Source organism: Phyllobates terribilis, unplaced genomic scaffold, assembly GCF_046119375.1.
Source record: "Phyllobates terribilis strain yellow unplaced genomic scaffold, ASM4611937v1 Scaffold_99__1_contigs__length_5935540, whole genome shotgun sequence".
Lineage (NCBI taxonomy): Eukaryota > Metazoa > Chordata > Amphibia > Anura > Dendrobatidae > Phyllobates > Phyllobates terribilis.
The window spans coordinates 312,647-334,733 of record NW_027362859.1 but is presented as its reverse complement, the minus strand read 5'-3'; the positions used below and the strand labels follow the sequence as shown (position 1 = coordinate 334,733).

General features: G+C 45.3%; 1 protein-coding gene across 2 annotated transcripts in view; it reads right to left on the bottom strand.

The window, feature by feature from the left end:
• Positions 1-20,868, bottom strand: part of LOC141198693 (uncharacterized) — a 50,744-nt gene extending 29,876 nt beyond the window's left edge. The window contains exon 1 of one of the 2 annotated variants that reach the window (XM_073663097.1): positions 20,648-20,868. The gene's annotated coding sequence lies outside the window, so the exon portion shown is untranslated. The remainder of the gene's footprint in view (positions 1-20,647) is intronic. The other variant, XM_073663098.1, reaches the window with a different exon arrangement.
• Positions 20,869-22,087: the final 1,219 nt, after the last annotated feature.

The window sequence follows — 22,087 nt, the reverse complement described above, 5'->3', positions numbered from 1 at the left end:
ACTCAGGTCCCGTGCTGGTGCTGTTCCAGCAGTGTTGTGGCTCACGTCATTTTACACGGAAATCAACTCTTAATACACATCAGAAAAGTCACACAGTGGTGAAACTTTTTCATGTTCAGAGTGTGGGAAATATATTACATGGAAATCATCTCTTAAGAAACATCAGTGAAGTCACACAGGGGAGAAGCCTTTTTCATGTTCAAAATGTGAGAAATGTTTTAACTAGAAAGTGCATCTTGATAGCCACGGGAGAACCCACATAGAGGAGAATGCAGCGACTACACCCTACTGGTCTCTGTACAGACTAGAAAGGCCATAGCTGCACAACTAAAAACACAAACTAGGACCTAACTCTTAAATAGGCATTTGAGGAGTTTCTCGTATCAGAGAGGAGGCCGCAACACACTGTCAATAAAGGGAAAGAAAAGTGTGAAGTAAGATATGAAAAACCCTTAGTGAGAAACACATTCATATAGGGCAAAGAAGGCAAGCTAATGAGAACCAAAAATAAAAGGAATAAGTAGAACTTCCCAGAAACCTAACAGTGGTAGAAAGAAAAGGTATTGGGAGGGAAAGCAAACAGACAAGGAGGATTGTTTCACATTTGTCTTGAAACTTACAAAATTCATCCTCACCCACAATTATTTGAATTTGATAACAACATATATCTACATGAGACTGGTACAGCAATGGGAAGTAAAATGGCTCCACAGTATGCAAATCTTTTCATGGCCAAGCTTGAAAGTGACTTCTTGTCCTCATGTACCATCAGGCCTCTTGCCTACTACTATTACATTGACAATATTTTAATAATCTGGATGGAATCTGAGCAACAGCTTAAGACATTCCATGAATACTGTAAGGTTGCAGCCGAACAGGTCATGGACGGGAGGTATGTGTCCCCGACATGCCAAGCCTTGGTGATGTAGGACTCGGAAAAGCAGGCTCCAGCACACATAGTGCTGAAAGGTATTTAATGTACTCGGATTAGAGGGCCGGGTTTTACGAGCAGCTGAAAGAGCTAGGTGGGATCAGCTGCTCACTTACCTCCAGTTTAGGTCTTGGAAGGCCTGATTTAAGACAGCTGCGCCTGTCTCAGTCTGGCTGTCTGTGTGTGTTGTACAAGGTGAGCAGGCTTACATGTGCTGCTCAGATCTTGCTGAAGGCAGAGAAAGGCATCTGCATTTAAACGATTGAGGGCGTGCTGTATGGACTGGTTATTTTATGTTTTGTTCTGTTTGGAACCTGAAAGAGGCTGAGATATTTTTGTTTCCTTCCTGGTTTATGGACATTTAATAAACCACCAGTTTGTTTGAACCTGCGGACTGCATCCCTGTGTGAACCAGCTCCTACCACAGAGTTGACCCCTCACAAATTGGTGCTAGAAGTGTGGGCATGAATCCCAAGGGGCAGTATGATTGCTATAGGAAACTGTATATGTGTTATGATCTGCTACAGGGACTAAGGAAAGACAGGAGATCTGTCCCTACAATAGAACTAAACTAGATCCCTACGATGTAACGGGGAACCTGATCCTGCGATCAGACCCGCTAAAGTCCTCGGCTAGTCTGTACGAAGACCTATAGATGTGAGGGAGGGATCCCTACAAGAACTAGGGACTGGGATAAGTTGGACGCCTCCTAGCAGAAATAGTAGCAGTCAAAGACAAACACACAACAAAACGCATAGAGGTCAGAAGACCTAGCAAAACTAACAGAGAACGGCAACAGAGCACCAAGCTAGCTCAAGAGTAGTAAATACAATGAAGTCCAGCAAGGCCAGGAGGGCGGAGCCAGATTAAATAGGCAAAAATGGTCATGTGACCAGCAAACTAAAAAAAAAATAACAGGAGAGTTCTAACAGTACCCCCTCTTCTAAGAGGATCCTCCGGATCCCCTAGGCCCAGGCTTACCAGGAAACCTCCTGTGAAACGCTCTGACAAGTCTGGAAGCAGAAACATCATCCGCCCTCACCCATGAGTTATCCTCAGGTCCGAAACCCTTCCAAGCGACGAGATACTGCAAACTCCCTCTATACCGTCTAGAATTTAGGATGCGGGAAATTTCATATTCCCCGTCCTCCACCACCGGAGGAACAGTGGCAGAGGCGTCACCATCCGACACATCAGCTTTTTTCAACAGAGAAACATGAAACACCGGGTTAATCTTCCAGGACGTAGGAACCTCCAACCTAACAGCAGATTGGTTAACTATCTGAAGCACCTTAAAGGGCCCTACGAACTTGGGACCCAATTTTTTAGAAGGAATCCTCAATCGCAGATTCTTAGAGGACAACCAAACCATGTCACCAACAGCAAACAAAACCTCTTGCCGTTTCCTATCAAAGTACCTCTTAGATTTTTTGTTAGCCTCCTGAAGATTACCACGCACATCCGTCCAAACTCTCTCCAAATTACCGGAAAAACTCTCCTCCTCAGGCACAGCCGAAACCAATTTGGAGAATGACCCAAAAGACGGATGTCTCCCAGAACAACAAAAAAAAGGCGAACACCCAGCAGAAGAGGATGTATGGTTGTTAAGAGCAAATTCAGCAAGTGGCAGAAACTCAGACCACCCCTCTTGTCTGCCACAAAACAACGCAAGAACTGCTCAACATCCTGGTTCTTCCTTTCTGTCTGGCCATTAGACTCAGGATGATATCCGGATGAAAACGACAAATGAACTCCCAACCTGTCACAAAAGGCACGCCAAAAACGAGCCACGAACTGAGGTCCCCTATCAGAAACAATGTCAGTAGGAACACCATGTAGTCTGACAATTTCCTTGACAAAGGCCTTAGCGAGTGTCTTAGCGCAAGGCAGTTTGATGAAGGGAACCAAGTAACACATCTTGCTAAAACGGTCCACGATCACCCAGATGACCGTGAAACCTTCAGAGGGGGGAAGGTCAGTAATAAAGTCCATAGCCAGATGTGTCCAAGGTGCACTAGGAACCTCCAGAGGGCAAAGCAACCCCGCAGCAGGAGCATGCGAAGACTTGGATCTAGCACACACAGTACATTGGCGCACCCACTTAATGACTTCCTTCTGCCATCCAGGCCACCAAAAACTGCGACCCACAAGTCTCTTGGTCTCAGAAATTCCTGGATGACCTGCCAACCGAGACTCATGACACTCAACAAACAAATCTCTCCTAAAGGTCCTAGGCACAAACAACCTCCCATGGGGAGTGTTAGATGGGGCATTCTCCTGAGCTTTAAGAATCTCATCCTCCAAAACGGAGTCCAAAGCAGCAATCACAACACCTTCTTGTAAAATGCTCTCCTCTTCCTCCTCAACACCGACCATGGGAGAAAAGCTGCGAGACAAAGCATCCGCTTTAACATTCTTGGTACCCGGGATGTAAGTAACGGAAAAATTAAACCGCGAGAAAAAAAGTGCCCACCTAGCCTGACGGGCATTCAAGCGCTTGGCAGCATCAAGATAGATCAGATTTTTATGATCAGTGAAAACCTGAATGGGAAATTCAGCACCTTCCAAGAGGTGACGCCAGTGTTCAAATGCGAGTTTAATCGCCAGCAATTCCCGATTACCAATATCGTAATTAAGTTCAGTCTCAGAAAATTTTTTTGAAAAAAAGGCACAGGGATGTACTCCATCCTTGTTTTCCTGAGACAACACTGCACCGACCCCCACCGAAGAAGCATCAACCTCAACCAAAAACGGCTTAGTCACAACAGGCTGCATAAGGATGGGAGCAGAGGTGAACCTCTCCTTTAGAAACACAAAAGCTTCAATGGCCTCAGAAGTCCACTGAACCGCATTAGCACCTTTCCTGGTGAGATCGGTCAGCGGTTTGACAATAATAGAAATTTTTTTTATGAATTTTCTGTAATAATTGGCGAAACCCAAAAACCTCTGTATCGATTTCAAACCAATAGGCCTAGGCCATTCCTGCACAGCTTGAACTTTAACCGGGTCCATCTCAAAACCTTCACTGGAGATAATGTAGCCCAAAAAACTAATTCTCTGTACAGCGAACTCACATTTCTCCAGCTTAGCAAAAAGCGAATTGTCCATTAATAACTGTAATACCTCACGTACGCTCCGCCAATGAGACTCCAGATCAGGCGAATAAATCAGAATGTCATCCAAATACACAACCACATTTTTGCCGATTAAAGGTCTAAGGATGTCATTAATAAGATTCTGAAAAAATGCTGGAGCATTGGTAAGACCAAAAGGCATCACCAGATTCTCAAAATGACCCACAGGAGTGTTAAAAGCAGTCTTCCATTCATCACCCTCCTTCATGCGCAACAAATTGTATGCCCCCCGGAGATCAATTTTAGAGAACCACTTGGCCCCCACTAACCGGTTAAATAAATCAGGAATCAATGGCAGTGGGTAAGGATTGCGTACAGTAATTTTATTAATCTCACGAAAGTCCAAACAAGGACGTAAACCGCCATCTTTTTTTTTTTTACAAAAAAAAATCCAACAGCCACAGGAGACTTGGAAGGCCTAATGTGACCGGCGGCCAAGCTTGTCTGTATGTATTCCTCCAAAGCCTTTCTCTCAGGAATAGTAAGATTAAATAAACGACTTTTAGGAAGAGTCACTCCAGGGACAAATTCAATGGTACAATCATAGTCTCTATGGGGAGGCAAAATTTGTGACTCATCCTCAGAAAAAACTCTCCAAAAATCCTGAATAGGTACAGGTAATTCCCCTTTTTCCACCGCAGCAATACGTCCGTTACAACACTTGTCATAACACTTAGGGCTCCAGGACTTAATTTCATTGGTAGACCAATCCAGTACAGGATTGTGCAATTTTAACCAGGGTAACCTCAATATTACTGGAGAAGGCAAATTATCCAATACCACCAAATCCAAATTCTCTTGATGAATACCATTAATAGTGAGGGGAAATTCACAGACCTTATGAGTAACACTCTTCAAGGGAGAGCCATCAACAGAAACCACAGCAATAGGGGATGACAAAGTTTTAGGTTCTAATCTAAGTTTTTCCAAGAATCCCCCATCAATCACATTCAGAGTAGAACCACAATCCACAAATACCCAAAATTCAATTAATTCATCCTGAGCAGCAGTAGTGGCAGATAGGAATACTCCCTTAGAATTTAAACAGGCAATACGTGCATGACTGACCATTTTTTTTTCTTTCTTCATACGAAGCACACAGTTCTTAATAAAATGACCAGAATTTCCGCAATAGAAGCACAAGCCTTCAGAAAGCCTGCGGTCTTTTTCCTGAGAGCGGGGTGCCATCGCCCCAATCTCCATCGGCTCTCCATTGTCAGCACAGACCCTCTCAGGACTCGGAGCTGACATAGCAGAGGATTTGCTCTCATTAACCCTTGCACGCAGTCTCCTGTCCACCCGTATAGCTAATTGCATTGCCTCCTGCAAGTTTCCAGGTGTGGGATAAGCAATCAGTAAATCCTTAACCCTTTCACCTAACCCTGCAAGAAACAAGCTTTTCAAAGCTGAATCGTTCCACCCCACCTGGGCAGACCACCGACGGAAGTGAGAACAATATTTTTCCACATTACCTGATCCCTGCCTCAAACGTCTCAATTCAGACTCAGCAGATGAGACACGATCAGGATCATCGTACAACAAACCCAAAGCAGAAAAAAAACTATCCACTGATCTAAAGCACGGATCACTAGGTTGGAGAGAGAAGGCCCATCCTTGAGGATCTTTGCGCAAAAGTGACATTATGAACCCTATGCACTGTGATTCATCACCAGAGGATCCGGGTCTCAAACGAAAATACAATAAACAAGCATTTTTAAAAGAAAAAAAATCTTGTTGTTCGCCAAAAATTAAATCAGGCAAACGTACCTTTGGTTCCACAAAATGTGCTCCAGAACAGCTACTCACGTGTTGTTGGAGCTTGGCCACCTCCAGAGAGAGTCCCTGCAAGCGTTGAGCCAAATCTTGAACTGAGACCATGATGGAAAACTGGAGGTCTTTCCTTAGAGAAAATTTTTTTTTTTTCTTTTAGGGCTGGACTTACTGTTATGATCTGCTACAGGGACTAAGGAAAGACAGGAGATCTGTCCCTACAATAGAACTAAACTAGATCCCTACAATGTAACGGGGAACCTGATCCTGCGATCAGACCCGCTAAAGTCCTCGGCTAGTCTGTACGAAGACCTATAGATGTGAGGGAGGGATCCCTACAAGAACTAGGGACTGGGATAAGTTGGACACCTCCTAGCAGAAATAGTAGCAGTCAAAGACAAACACACAACAAAAAGCATAGAGGTCAGAAGACCTAGCAAAACTAACAGAGAGCGGCAACAGAGCACCAAGCTAGCTCAAGAGTAGTAAATACAATGAAGTCCAGCAAGGCCAGGAGGGTAGAGCCAGATTAAATAGGCAAAAATGGTCATGTGACCAGCAAACTAAAAAAAACCTAACAGGATAGTTCTAACAGTATGTCCTGGGTGAAGGCTGCCAGCCAGCAAGTTTCGTCTGGCAGCAAGCATGGAGGAGCTGATTAAGCAACTGGTGCAGGCAAATATACATCAGCAGTAAGCTCAGCAGGAGACCAACAAATTGTTGATACAGCAATTCCAGGTTCAACAGCAACAGATGCAGCAGCGACAGCAGCAGGAACTGATGACGCTCCTGGCGGAGGCCGTCCGTATCAGAGAAGCCGCACCACCTCGAGGCCAAAACGACAAGACCCAGGTAAGGAAAACCGTGAGACGGGTGTTGCAAAAGATGACTCAAGGGGATGACGTCGAGGCGTTCCTGGCCGTGTTTGAGAGGGTGGCGGACTGTGAGCGACTACTACCGGAGAAGTGGGCGGAGGTTCTAGCTCCATATCTGACCAATGAAACCACAGAAGGCGTATTTTGATCTGGCCCTATAGGACGCTAAGGAGTATAGCAAGCTTAAGGCTGAGAGCCTGGCGCGACTGGGAGTAACCCTCGCAGTCAGGGCACAACAAGTTCACATCTGGAACTTCCACAGGGGCAAACCTCCTCGGTCACAAATGTTTGATCTTTTGCACCTGGTACAGAAGTGGCTGCAGCCAGAGACTTGTTCCCCAGCCCAGATGGTCGAGAGAGTGGTCATGGATCGGTTTATCCACTCACTGCCTAAGCCAATTTAGTCCTGGGCTGCCCAGGGAGATCTCCAAAATGCAGACTACCCGGTGGGCCTAGTAGAGGTACCAGGCGGTAAAGGGTTCCCTGGGTGGTTAAGCAGTGGTTATGTCACCTTTCTAGGGCTCCCAGAAGAAGAGGACTAAATCTTCACTGGGTGGGCATCCAAAGTCCCAGGAGGCAGCTGAATCGCAGCTGGGAAATCAGTCCCATTCTATCCTCTGCTGGAGGTGTCATGCCCCTGGCCATATAGCCACTCGGTGTCCCATGTACTCTGAGCAAATGGACTGCAACTTGGGCTGGCGTTGCTCTTATTTTGCCTACCCCGCCTGTAGCGCGGTTCCTCAGCATGGCGAGGGTGCTCAGGCATGCTCATTGTCCATAAACGGGGTGCAAGTGTCTGGACTGTTGGACTCAGGAAGTTTGGTAACCCTGATAAGCGCCAAACTCCCTCATCAGCTGGTTTCTGGGAAGGTGGTGGGTGTCTGGTGTATCCATGGGGACGCTAAAAACTATCCTGTGGCCTGGGTGGATGTAAACATGGACTGTGGCACCTCATCTCAGGAAGTGGGGGTCGTTAAAGACTTGATGCACCCGATAATAATCAGACAGGACTTTGCTTTATTCTGGGATATGTGGGGGAAAGCGGGGACACCTGGTTGCTCGGACGTCAGCCAGATCATCCCTGAAGACACCTCGCCGCAGGCTGTAATGGACGAGTTTCCCATGTGTGTGTTTGTGGGCGATGAGGATGAGGTAGCATCCCCTGAGGTCAATATCCCTGAGCAGGGGGTGTCCGAGGGAAAATTTGGAACTGCCCAACTCATGGATTTAACTTTGAAAGGGGCGTTCAAAAATGTTACCGTGTTAAATGGAGTGCCTCAGGAGCCAGGGGGCCGACAGTGGGTTCCCTCATTTTGCTGTGAATGGGGAACTGCTGTACATAGTAACCAAGTCAAGGGGTGAGGTAATAGAGCAGTTGCTAGTGCCAGGGCCCTTTAGACGCAGGGCACTTGACATGGCTCATTCCCATGTGTTGGGTGGTCACCTGGCGCAGATAAGACTTAGGAACGGATTCTCAAGAGGTTCTGCTGGCCTGGGTGCTACAGAGAAATAATGAGATACTTGCAATGACTATAGGAAGCTGAACAAGGTCTCGAAGTTCGACGCCTACCCAATGCCTAAGGTATATGAGCTTATCGAAAGGCTAGGACCCACTCGGTACATCACCACCCTGGACCTCACCAAAGGATACTGGCAAATTCCCCGGTCCAAAGAGGCCAAGGAGAAGACAGCCTTCTCGACGCCAGATGGATGTTATCAATATGTCAGGATGCCGTTTGGGTTTCAGGGAGATCCGGCCACTTTACAGAGAGCCATGGACCGGATCTTAGCACCCCATAATAAGTACGCAGTAGCCTTCCTAGTTGACATCGTCATATTCAGCCAGGACTAGGAAAGTCATCTTGGCAAAGTTCAAGCAATACTTGACGCCCTAAGGAAGGTGGGCTTTACCATCAACCTGAAGAAATGTGCTATGGGGATGGAGGAAGCCAGGTATCTGGACTACGTGGTTGATAGAGGGGAAATAAAACCATAAATAAATAAGGTTGAGGCGATTCTGAACTGGCCACAGCCCCTCACGAAGAAGCAGGTCAGGGCATTTCTAGGCATTGTGGCGACTATCGAAGGATGTCCATAACTTTGCCCTGATAGCAGCCCCGCTGATGGATCTTCTGAAAGGCTGGGTGCCCACGTAGCGTTTTTCAAGCGTTTATGCTGCGGAATTTCCGCAGCATAAACGCTTGTGAAACGCTAGGTAATCCGCACCCCATGGTCCCCAAGGGGATTCCGCATGTTCTATGTACATGCTGCGGATTTTTCCGCAGCGTTTATGCTGCGTACAAAAATCCGCAGCATGTCATTTAATTTTGCGGAAGCGCAGCGTAACTCCCGCCATTGACTTGCATTGAGACGCATAGAAACCGCGACTGTACATTTTTACAAGCGGCTTCTATGCGTCTCTATGTGCGGATGGTACCCAGTTCTGGAGGAGAGGAGACTCTCATCTAGACCTGGGTACCATTGTACCTGTAAATAAAGAATAAAATAACAAATAAAGTTTATACTCACCTTACCGAAGGCTTCTCTCTGAATGCCGGCATCGCTTGAGGACCTGCGGTGACGTCACAGTCATGTGACCGCAGGCCCTTCACCGCTCTGTCTCGCGATATGCCGGCAGCCGGGAACAAGCCAGGAAGCAGAGCTGCAGCCACGCCGGGCATCGGGGGTGAGTATAGCTTTATTTGTTTTAATTTTTACGGTTCACACTGTATAAATCCATGCTGTTTTCATGGATTTATACAGTGTGACCTAGTTGTCAAGCACTTTCCAAGTGATGCTATCGCCTGGAAAGCGCTTGTCAATCTGCATGCGGAAACGCATGTGAATCCGCATGTGGATCCGCATGTATTCTGCAGGAAAAACGCATGCACAATCTGCATGCGTTTTTTCTGCCAGGGAGATTCAGAAATGCTGCAGAAATTTTCTGCTTCATTTCTGCATCGTGGGCACATAGCCAAAGGGACGAAGTCGGCTATGGCTAAGTGGCCCCGGAAGCTGAAGCGGCCTTCCAGGATTTAAAACTGACCCTCTGTAAACAGCCTGTCTTGGTGGTGCAAAATTTCTCCAAAGAGTCTGTGGTCCAGACGGACGCATTGGATGTCAGACTTGGAGCAGTCTTGTCCCAGGATATTAAAGGAGAGGAACACCCAATAATGTACCTCAGTTGGAAACTGTCCATGTGTGAGAAGAACTACTCCATAGTAGAAAAAGAATGTTTAGCCATCAAGTGGGCGTTAGACTCTCTGAGGTATCACCTGTTAGGTAGAAGGTTCAGGTTAGTGTCGGACCATCCCCACTAAGGTGGATGCGAGAAAAGAAGGGAAACAATGCCCGAGTAGCTAGGTGGTTCCTAGCCCTACAAGATTTAGTTTCCAGGTAGCCAGAAAGGATAGGCGTGGTGCCAATTAAATCCGCACTCCTCCACACATGGATAAGGAATCAAAGGTTCAATTAAAGTCCATCTTTTATTTAAGGCTTTATTTATTTTGGACTTTAATTGAACCTTTGATTCCTTATCCATGTGTGGAGGAGCGCAGAGTTATTTGGCACCATTACTATTCTTTCTGGCTTTCTGTTGTTTATCCCTCTGTGGATTCAGTGCTGCCTGCAGCCCTCCATTATACATACCACATGTGTTATGCATTTAACAACCCAAAAAGGTGAGAAATTTCTGTTTTCTCATGACTTAATCTGGTAACAGCGCTATTTGCGCTCCCCTTTTTATTTATTTTTATTTTCCAGGTGGAGCATAGGCCTGGGAAAAAAACATGGGAATGATGATGCCTTATCAAGGGTCTTTGTATGGTGGCAGAAGGTGCCAAGCCCACCGGCTTTGGGCAGAGGGGGGGTATGTAAGGTTGCAGCTGGACATGTCATGGACGGGAGGTATGTGTACTCAAGGTGCCAAGCTTTGGTGATGTACGGAAGACTAATTTTCCTCTTTACTCTCCAAATCACACCCCACCACCTGTGAACTTGACCCAATCCCGTCCCATCTCATCCCCAACCTTAACACAGTCTTCATCCCAACCCTTACCCACCTTTTCAACCTGTCACTAACAACTGGTGTCTTCCCCTCATGCTTCAAACATGCCTCGATCACACCCATCCTCAAAAAGCCCTCCCTTGACCCATCCTCTCTGACTAGCTATTGCCCCATATCACTTCTCCCTTACGTCTCAAAACTACTGGAACAACACATCAATTCTGAACTGTCTTCCCACCTCTCCTCCTGCTCTCTCTTTGACCGCCTCCAATCTGGCTTCCGACCGCACCATTCTACTGAGACTGCTCTGACTAAAGTCACCAACGACCAACTAACCGCCAAATCCAAGCGACACTACTAGGTCCTCCTCCTCCTAGACCTGTCATCTGCCTTCGACACAGTGGACCATTCCCTCTTACTACAGATTCTCTCATCTGTTGGCCGTATCTTGGATCTCCTCATGCTTAACAGACAGGACATTCAGTGTCTCCCACTCACACATCACCTCCTCATCTCACCCCCTATCTGTCGATGTCCCCAAAGGTTCAGACCTAAGACCCCTGCTCTTCTCCATCTACACCTTTGGCCTGGGACAACTCATAGAATCTCATGGCTTTCAGTACCACCTCTATGCTGACGACACACAGATCTACCTTTCAGGACCCGATATCTCCTCCCTACTAACCAAAATCCCACAATGTCTGTCCACTATCTCATCCTTCTCTGACAGATTTCTAAAACTTAACATGGATAAAACAGAATTCATTGTCTTTCCACCATCTCATTCACCCCCCCCACCTGATCTATCTATCAACGTCAATGGCTGCCCACTCTCCCCAGTCCCTCAAGCTCGCTGCCCGACTAATCCACCTGTCCCCACTCTATTCCCTGGCCTCTCCCCTCTGTCAATCCCTTCACTGGCTCCCCATTGCCCATAGAATCCAGTTCAAAACCCTAACCCTGACATACATAGCCATCCACAACCTGTCTCCTTATATCTTTGACCTAGTCTCCTGGTACATACCCGTACGCAACCTCCGATCCTCACAAGATCTCCTTCTCTACTCCCCTCTTATCTCCTCTTCTCACAATCGCATACAAGATTTCTCCCGTGCATCCCCCCTACTCTGGAATTCTCTACCCCAACATATCAGACTCTCACCTACCATGGAAACTTTCAAAAGGAAACTGAAGACTCACCTCTTCCGACAAGCCTACAACCTGCAGTAACCATTGCTCCACCATACTGGTGCACGACCAGCTCTACCCTCACTTACTGTATGCTCAACTATCCCTTGTAGATTGTGAGCCCTCGCGGGCATGGTCCTCGTTCCTCCTGTACCAGTTGTCGTCACGTTTTGTTAAAGATCTTTTGTAATAGTTCATGTATGTATACCCCTTTTTCACATATAAAGCGCCATGGAATAAATGGTGCTGTAATAATAAATAATAATAATAATGTAAGACTCGGAAAAGTAGGCTGCAGCACACACAGTGCTGAGAGGTATTTAATGGCTCGGATTATAGGGCCGTGTTTTACGAGCAGCTGAAAGAGCTGGGGTGATCAGCTGCTCACTTACCATTAGTCCAGGTCTTGGAAGGCCTGATTTAAGACAGCTGGGCTTGCCTCAGTCTGTCTGTGTGTTGTGCACGGTGAGCAGACCTTGCATGTGCTGCTCAGACCTTGCTGAAGGCAGAGAATGGCATTTGCATTTAAACGACTGAGGCCGTGCTGTATGGACTAGTTATTTTGTGTTTTGTTCTATTATACCTTTTTGGAACCTGAAATAGGCTGTTATGTTTTGTTTCCTGGCTGGTTTATGGACATTTAATAACACACCAGTTTGTTTGAACCTGCGGACTGCATCCCTGTGTGAACCAGCGCTTACCACAGAGCAGACCCCTCACAACACTTTAATAAATTTCACCCCACCATCAACTCATCACTCCTGTACTGAAATTAACTTTTTAGACACCTTCAAGCTATTGAACAATGAAATAGAGATGTCCCTGACCCTCTACATGGGTCAGTTTCCATCCAAAACACATAATAAAACTCTATTGTCTACAACCAACCCATTAGATATGTGATGGTGTGATATGATATGTGGGTATCTTTTTGTGTATAGTTATATTTTACTGCCCCATTACCCCGGTTTGCTCTCCCGGAGAAATTTTCTGGGGATAGTAAACTCTGCAGGGGTTTTATTAATGTATGCTCCATTCATTTGGAGATGATGGAGGCATGGTTCCCCTTCGAAAGAGCCAAAGTGGGATTTATCATCTCATTGCTTTCTCACAGGGCTCTGGAGTGGGCTACTCCTCTATGGGAGCGGAACGACCCGGTGGTAGCAAATGCGGGTGTCTTCCTTAAGACTCTAAAAAGTGTTTTCCTGGGTCCTCAGGTCACGCATGATACGGCTCTTAAGCTCCTTGCGTTGGTCCAGGGTTCTGTCACCGCCAGTCACTATGCCGTCCTGTTCAGAACCTTCGCAGCTGAACTGGATTGGTCTGAGCGGTCGCTTATCCCGGTGTTCTGGAAGGGTCTGGCTGGGCATATTAAAGATGCTTTATCTACCAGAGAGATTCCAACCTCCCTGGAGGAGTTAATATCTCTCGCTGACCGTATAGACTTGCGTCATGCAGAACACAGGTTAGAGCTAGAGGTTGGCAGTCCCCAGTATCTGTTGGCACCAGGCGTCTTTAGACCCAAATCCAAGACCTCCGACCCGGAGCCCGAGGCTATGGATGTATCCCGGACTGAGTCTAGTCCCTCTCGTTCCCGTTCTGCACATCTCTTGGAGCACCCTGTAAATAAGGGTTCCAAGCAGTCGGTAAAACGAGTAGGTCTTACCACCGTTGGTGGAGGTACATTAAATTCCGGGACCTCTTCCTCCAAGTTATCATATAATGTGACTTTGTCCTTTGGTAAATCTGCAGTTACTGCCAAGGCGTGGGTGGACTCTGGTGCTGAGGGCAATTTTTTATCATCCACGTTTGCCCAGAGACATGCCATCTCTACTGAGCTACTCTCTAGTCCAATGAACATTAGTGTTGCCAATGGTTCACTCCTGGATGTGCAAATCACCCATCAGTCTATTCCTCTCACCATGTCATTTCCTCAGGGCCACCGGGAGGTTATCTCTTTTCTTATTATTCCCGGTGGATTAGACGAGGTGTTGTTGGGTCTCCCCTGGTTACGTTGTCATTCTCCACACATTGACTGGAATTTGGGGAGAATTTCTTCCTGGAGTGGGAATTGTGCATCTCAGTGTTTGGGCAAAGTCACCCGGAGGGTAGCCTCTGATCCTTCTATCATTGCGACATCCAGTACAGATTCCTTGTCTGTTTCCAGGACCCTGTCCTTGTCAGATTATGTCGCAAAGAACTCTCAGGAAGAGAGGGTGACTGCAGTGTCCTCCAACCCGGTTCCGTCAGGGAGGACGTTTGTTTCCCCTAATCTACGGAGTATGGTGCTCTCCTGGGCTCATGCCCCTAAGATCGGAGCTCACCTGGGGGTCAAACGTACCACTAAGTCCCTTCTACGGTCCTATTGGTGGCCCCGGTGGCGCCAGGACGTCAAGGACTTTGTCCTCGCGTGTCCCGTCTGTGCGAGAGATAAATCTTTTCGCCAGAGACCGGCGGGTTCTTCCTTCCTGTCACCCGTGAAGGATTCTACACATAGAGGACCAGTTGTCACTGCTTCCTGTCCTAAAAGAGGGTACCCTGTACACCGGAGGGGTCACTTTTTTGTGAATCCTCTCTGTGACCCGTTGGACCACTTCCTTGCCCCCTGGCTCATGGACGAAAATGAGCGTCAAGTGGAGGGGGATGTTAAAGGTGGGGATAATGTTAGGCGTCGGTCTGGTGCTGGATTCGAAATGGGTCCAGGACCTTCTGTGGTCTCCCATTTCAGTCCAGCCAGGACTGATGCTGCTCAGCATCACCATCAGCCCCAACACCTAGCTGGTCCGCCAGCACTGTTTGTCTCCCAGGTAGTTGTGCCTAGCAATGTTAAGCCTGGGTTGCAGAGGGAGACAGGGCTTGTGAAATCTAAGTCCAGGATTTGCCGCACTGAGCATGTCCGTGACCTGGCGGATCATGATTGGTGGGTTGGCACCCACCTGACCCGGTGACCTGGCACCGCCTGATTGGTCCACGGGTAACGTCACCAATGGCGCGTCGGTGGGCAGGGCTTAGTCTTTAAAAGGCCCGCCCACAAAGATGGCGACGCGCTCAGATCATTTGAGCTGGCTGTTTGTGGTGTGCACACTTACTCTTGGGCTCCTCGAAGAGCCATAGCTTTAGTTAGGCAGGCTAGAAAAAGTAGGCAGGTAGCTTCGCCTTGCAGACTGGCTCTGACCAGGGGGTTCGCCTTACACCCCGAGCCGTCTGCAGTAGCCGTTCTCCCTGTACCGCCTTTGAGCCATATAGAGCGGGTCTGCTCAGTCCGGTAGCACGCCGGCTGAGTGCAAGAATACCCGGCGGGAATCACACCCGCACGCTAGCGCCAACTCCTATAGCGTAGCGCCTGTATCGAAGACAGGGCTACTGCTTCTCCCACGGTCGCACGTCTCCCTGCGGTTCTTGGAGATTGTGCGAACCGTCTTACCCTTCTGTGTGCATTAACACGAAGGGCTAAGATAGTTGATAGGTGCGTCGCCGGTCGCTCTCCCTCCGTGCAGTTAACGGAGATAGAGCGCATCGCTTTACCCGGTCCGGTGTGCTGTTAACACGGACGGGTTATCAGTTTAGTTGTCGCTTTCCTTTCCACCCGGAAAGTGTTCGGCAGCAGTCCACCAGGCTGCATTGCGGACCCCAGGTTCGGTTGCGTTCCATTAAAATAAAGTTGTCTGCAACCGCCCTCCTAACACTAATGACATATTGAACCAGGCTAGCTTGTTGATTTTGCAAAGCAATGGAAGGACCAACAATGGGACCTTCCCCCCCTGACCTGTGAATGAGGAGAATGGACTTTTAAATATCACAGCCAGGAGAGACACTGGTGAGATTCTGTATGGGACGAGGATGTGAGGACAGCATGCCAGAGAGAATGGGAGAAGCCTGGATGACTTTGGAAATATTTCTTGAAGGAATATATATGGAGAAACATATGGACTATTTTATCCTCTGTCTGCTGGACTGTTGGACTCTCATCTCCCAGGACATTTGTACCATTATCGGACTGCATTCATGTTTCTGGACTATTTTTATCCTCTGTGTGGTGGATTGTATATGGACCTTTCAGTATTGCCTATAATAAAGGTCTTGGAATTGTTCAATCTTCTCTTGCTCTGTTGATTGTGTGATGTTGGAGAAGGACCCTGTGACCAGATACAATCGGATATGTTCCAACCCTATGGACAGAGACAACACCTTGGTGACCTCAGAAGGACTTTTTTGAACGAGGGATACCATACAAGAAGAATTGAAAACCAGATTGCAAGAGCCAACAGAATATCAAGGAATCATCTCCTACATTACAAAACTAAACAAGAAAGCAATCTGGTGCCTCTAATAGTCCCCTAAAATCCAAATCTGGAGGTGCTAAGTAGAGCTACATGGAAATTGCAACCATTATTACAAAAAGATGCCCGCTTACAATCTATATTTCCAGATCCCCCACTTCTGTGTTTTAGGCAGCCCCCAAAACTAAAAAGCATCATTGTCAGAAGCTCCATGTCCTAGCTACAGGAACCTTTCCCTGCAACCAGAAAAAAATGTAAAATCTGTCCATTTATAATGAACACAGACAAGATAAAGATTCCCAACTCAAATCAGGAGACAACCACAAGATCCCAAGTACTTTCAGCTGCATCACATCTAATGTAGTGTACTTTAATTATATGTAATAAATGTCCAGCTTGGGGGTCTGTATGTAGGGGAGACAGGGCAAAAACTTAGAACAAGGATGAATTGTTATCGCCACACAATAAAAGAAAAAGATTAGATCTACCTGTGGCCTAACATTTTTTTATCCCTGATCACAGCATCATGGACATGAAATTACTTGTATTAAAAGGTAACTTCAAATCTCAGACAGAAAAATTTGGAATTACAAACTTATGACAATCTTTGACACACTCACAGAGCAGGAATGAATGTGTCGCATGGATTTATGTCTTTCTACATCAACTAAGGAATGTGCTCCTCAGACCGTTTGGGGGCATCACAATCATGGACCAGACCTCAATCACAGGACAATAAAACTTTCATACTCCTTATCAATGAACTGTTCCAATATTCACAGCCACAACTGCTTCTCCCTCTCCCATACTAATAGTTCTGCTTCACATCACTTGTCTTATCTATTGCATTATTCCTGTGCCCTGTTGTGTATAAATATGTGACTCTTCAGATTTTGTGTTATACTATGTCTACTGAAGAGATCTGAGTAGTCTCGAAAGCTTGTAATTTGTTACCATATTTTCAGTTAACCAAAGGTATCAACCACTGAAGACTCTCAAATTTTAATATTTTTTTCCAAACATCAATTTTAAGATCTATACACAGGTGTTCAATGGGATTTAGATCCGGACTCATTGCTGGTCACTTCACAACTCTACAGCACTTTGTTTCCATCCATTTCTGGGTGCTTCTTGATGTATGCTTGGGGTCATTGTCATTCTGGAAGACTCATTACCTAGAACATAAACCCAGCTTTTTGACACTATGCACTTCATTGCCACACAAAATCCTTTCTTAATCTTCAGATTTCAGGATGCCTTGCACACAGTCAAGGCACCCAGTGCCAGAGGCAGCAAAAGAACTCAAGAACATCTTTGAACCTCCACCATATTTGACTGTAGTTACTGTGTTCTGTTCTTTTCTTTGTAGGCTTCATTTTGTTTAAACAGTAGAATGATGTGCTTTACCAAAAACTCTATATTGGTCTCATCTGTCCACAAGACGCTTCCCCAGAAGGATTTTGGCTTATTCATGTACATTTTGGCAAACTGCAGTGTAGCTTCTTTATGTCTCTGTGTCACTTTAGTGGGGCTGCTTATCCACCATCTGGACTATCCTGCATTGCAACCTTTCGTCAGTTTCTCTCTTCTGTCCACATCCAGAGAGATTAGCTACAGTTCCATGGGTTGTAAATGTGTTGATTATGTTGCGCACCATGGACAAAGGAACATCCAGATCTCTGGAGATGGACTTGAAAAATATCAACAATTTCAAGGTTACAACAATTTTGGTTCTCAAGTCCTCAAACAGTTCTCTTCTTCTCTTTCGTTCTCCATACTTAGTGTGGCACACACATGCACACAATGCAAAGATTGAATCAACTTCTCTCTTTTTTATCTGGTTTCAGGTGTAATTTTCATGTTGCCACAATTGAGTTTGAACGAGCTTCACATGCATGAAATAAAGTTGTTTACCCATACCCCACAATTTTGACAAGGTGCCAACAATTTTGTCCGGCGCATTTTTGGTGGTTTTGTGTGAAATTATGTTCAATTTGCCTTTTTTTCTCTTTTTTTTATTGTGTTGTTCCAATACACACAAAGGAAATAAACGTGTATAACAAAACATGTGTGATTGTAATAATTTTCTGGAACAATTTCAAGGGAGCCAACACTATGGCCATGACTTGTTTTTGTTGCCTTTTAAATGTGTTGCAGCATATCATCCTCTACGTGTTCAGCTATATTAGGAGGCTTGCAGCAATCGCAAATTAGCAGCTTTCCATTATTGCCATTTCCATGTACATTTACCCATACTGGCTCTTCATTGTCGTCATTGAGCACAGGTTATAAATTGGATTTAACGAAAATACCCATCCCTCTATCTTTTGTTTCTTTCCTAACTTTTTAAGTGTAGTGTAACCCTCTGTTTGTCACCCAGTCATGGCTTTCTAGCCAGGTTTCCGTAATGCCCACCACATTGTAATCTGTGGCTGACACAAGAGCCTCTAATTCATTCATTTTGTTTGCAAGTCTTATTGCATTTGCCAGCAGACATTTATTACTCCTACTCGCCTACTTAATTTCCTTGCATGTCCTAGCCCCCATAAATCCTCATTGACCCCTACTGTCTCTCTGTCTACTGTATGTCCTTATTTACACAAGTACCCTCCCTCCCCCCAGATCCTAGTTTAAAAGCTCCTTCATCCATCTGACCATTTTTTCCCGCAGCACAGCTGCACCCTCCCCGTTAAGGTGCAGCCTGTCCCTATCGTAGCGCCTGTAGCTGACAGAGAAGCTGGCCCAGTTCTCCATGAATCCAAACCCTTTCTTCCTGCCACTTATTTAACTCTTTAAGATCCAGTTAACTTTCTAGTGATGATAGTGGAATCTGCAGTATTTCTGAAGACACTTCCTTGGAGGCCCTGTACTTCAGCTTCTCTCCTAATTCCCTGTAATCATTTTCAAAGACCCTCCACCTCCCTCTAACTTTGTCATTGGTACCCATGTGTACCATGACTGCTGGATTTTCCCCAGCCCCACCCAATAATCTGTCTATCTGATCACATGAAGATCCCCAAATTAACTTAGGAGCTATCTTAAGGACCATAATCTTTCCACTTAACGAGATAATGCAGACGGCACCTGACCCACCTGGAACAAAGCACTCGCCCTACCTCATACTACTGATACCCTTCCAAATCCACCTCAATTATGTCTTGAGGCCCCATCAATTTTTTTTTTAAAAGAGAAGAATAGAAAGAATTATGATTTTCCAGGCAATAGGAAGTTGCAACTTAACTTACAGGATTTAACATTTTTATAATTTTATAAGGACCTACAAATTTAGGCACAAACTTTCTAGATGTGATCTTTAAGTGCAGATATTTTGAAGACAACCACACAAAATCTCCCTCCCTAAAGATAGAAGCCTTCCTACCTCTGTGGTTAGCACCACTTTTGGCCTGGTCACTAGCTACTTAAAGATCCCTTTTGACCTCCCTCCAGACCTTAATTAATTGGGGACAAAATCTCTCCTCCTCTGACATGGAGGATTGTAATCCTGAAAAATTCCCAAACACTACAAACTACAGCAGCTAAAAAAAAAGCAAGGTCCCGGTAGTCTTAGAGGAATGGTTATTTAGAGCACACTTGGTATGGGACAAAAATTCCACCCAGTCTTTCTGATTAGAGGAGACAAAACATCCCTAATACTGCTCTATTTCCAGGATCATCCTTTTCTGTTTGACTGTTAGTCTCGGGATGATACACTAAGAGAAAAAACAGATTGATACCCAATCTGGAGCAAAAACTAAGCCAAAAACTAGCCAGAAATTGAACTCCTCAATCGAAAATTATGTTTTTGGGAACACCATGAAGTTTAACGATTTGAGAAATTAACAAAGTTGCTAAGATCCTAGCAGTTTGCATGTTTTGAAGTGGGACCAAAAGAATGATTTTGCTAAAACGGTCTACCACCACCCACATGACAGTAATACCACCAGTTAAGCAAATCAGTGACAAAGTCCATAGACAAGTGGGTCCAGGTTTGTAATGGAACATCGTTAGGGAAGAGATAACTAGAGGCTTTAGCCCTGGCACAGACTTTCAGACTTTGCATTTTCAGACATACTCTTCAATATCCTTAAGAGCATTCTGCCACTAAAAAGACCTAGAAAGTGATCTTGAAGAGGCAGAAGAACCCACATGGCCAGCGAAAAAGGAATCATGTACTTCATTAACCGGTTCCCGACCGCCCACTGTAGATAAACGTCGGCGCTTGCTGGGCTCTGTGCAGCGCCGACGTTTAAAAACGGTGGGTGGTCTCGCAGCGCTCAGGACCCCCAGGGTCCTGCAAGCGCTGCGATTCCGGTGCAGAGCGTTAGCTCTGACAGGGTACATCATCGGGACCTGATTAGATCAGGTCCCAGTGATGTTAACCCTTAGCTGTCTTCTATATGCTGTGATCTATAGTGATCACGGCATATAGGAGACAGCAGGAGGAGAGGGGGTCGTCAACTTACCTCTCCGAAGACCTCCGTGTCCTTCCAGGACCTGGGGTTGCTATGGCAGCTGGAGGTCACATGACCGCCTCCAGCTCTGCCATATATGGTGTCCTGTCTGGCTCAGCTGCAGCTGTAGCCAGACAGGAGACTCTGACTGTAACAGTCAGGGAAGATCTCATGTAATGTAATATATGTCTATTACATTACATGAGATCAGAGATCAGAAAAATAAAAATTAATGTCCCATACAGGGACTAAGAAAAAATGTGAAAAAAAGTAAAAAAAAAGTTTTTAAACTATTAATAAAAAAATCACAAAATAAATAAAAATAAATAAATAAAATATTAAACCAATAAATCCGTATATTTTTACAAAACCAAAAAAAGTACACATATTTGGTATCGCCGCGTCCGAAACAACCCGAGCTATAAAACTGTCACACTAATTAACTCCTTCTGTGCACACCGTAATAAAAATAAATAAAAAACGGAGCAAAAAAATATGCTTTTTCATCATATTGCCAAACAAAAAGTGGAAAAAAATGCGATCAAAAAACAAAATAGAAATAAAAATGGTACCACTGAAAACGTCATCTTGTTACGCAAAAAAAAAGCCGCCATACAGCTCCATCAGCCGAAAAATAAAAAAGTTATAGCGCTCAGAATAAAGCAATGCAAAAAAAATATTTTTTTCTATAAAATAGTTTTATTGTGTAAAAACGCCAAAACATAAAAAAAATACAGTAAGTGTAGTATCGCTGTAAACGTACTGACCCGAAGAATAACGCTGCCTGATCACTTTTACCACACGCAGAACGGCATAAAAAAAAAACTCAAAAAACAATTCCTGAATTGTTTGTTTTTGTTAATTTTACCTCCCAAAAAACGGAATAGAAAGCGATCAAAAAATGTCACGTCCCCAAAAATGGTACCAATAAAAATGTCAACTCGTCCCGCAAAAAACAAGCCATCACATGACTCTGTCGGCCGAAATATGGAAAAATTATAGCTCTCAAAATATGGTGATGCAAAAACTAGATTTTGCAAAAAAAGCGTCTTTTAGTGTGTGACAGCTGTCAATCATAAAAACCCGATATCAATCTGGTATCTCTGTAATCACACCGACCCGAAGAATAAAGTAATCTAATCAGTTATATCACACTAGGAACGGCGTAAAAAATAAATAAAACCAATTCTTCACCTGCTACTGATTTGTTTATTATGTCCCCAAAGATCCCAGTAAGGCTCTGCCTGTTAGAACCTTGCTGTTAGGTTTTTTTTTCCTTTGCTGGTCACATGACCTTGTTGGCCTATTTAATCCTGCTCCGCCCTTCTGGCTTTGCTGGACTTCATTGTATATCTACTTTCTAGCTAGCCTGTGCTCTGTATCTAACTCTGTTAGTTTGCTTGGTCTACGGACCTCTATGTTCTATCTATTTTGTTTGTTCGTCTGTCTGCT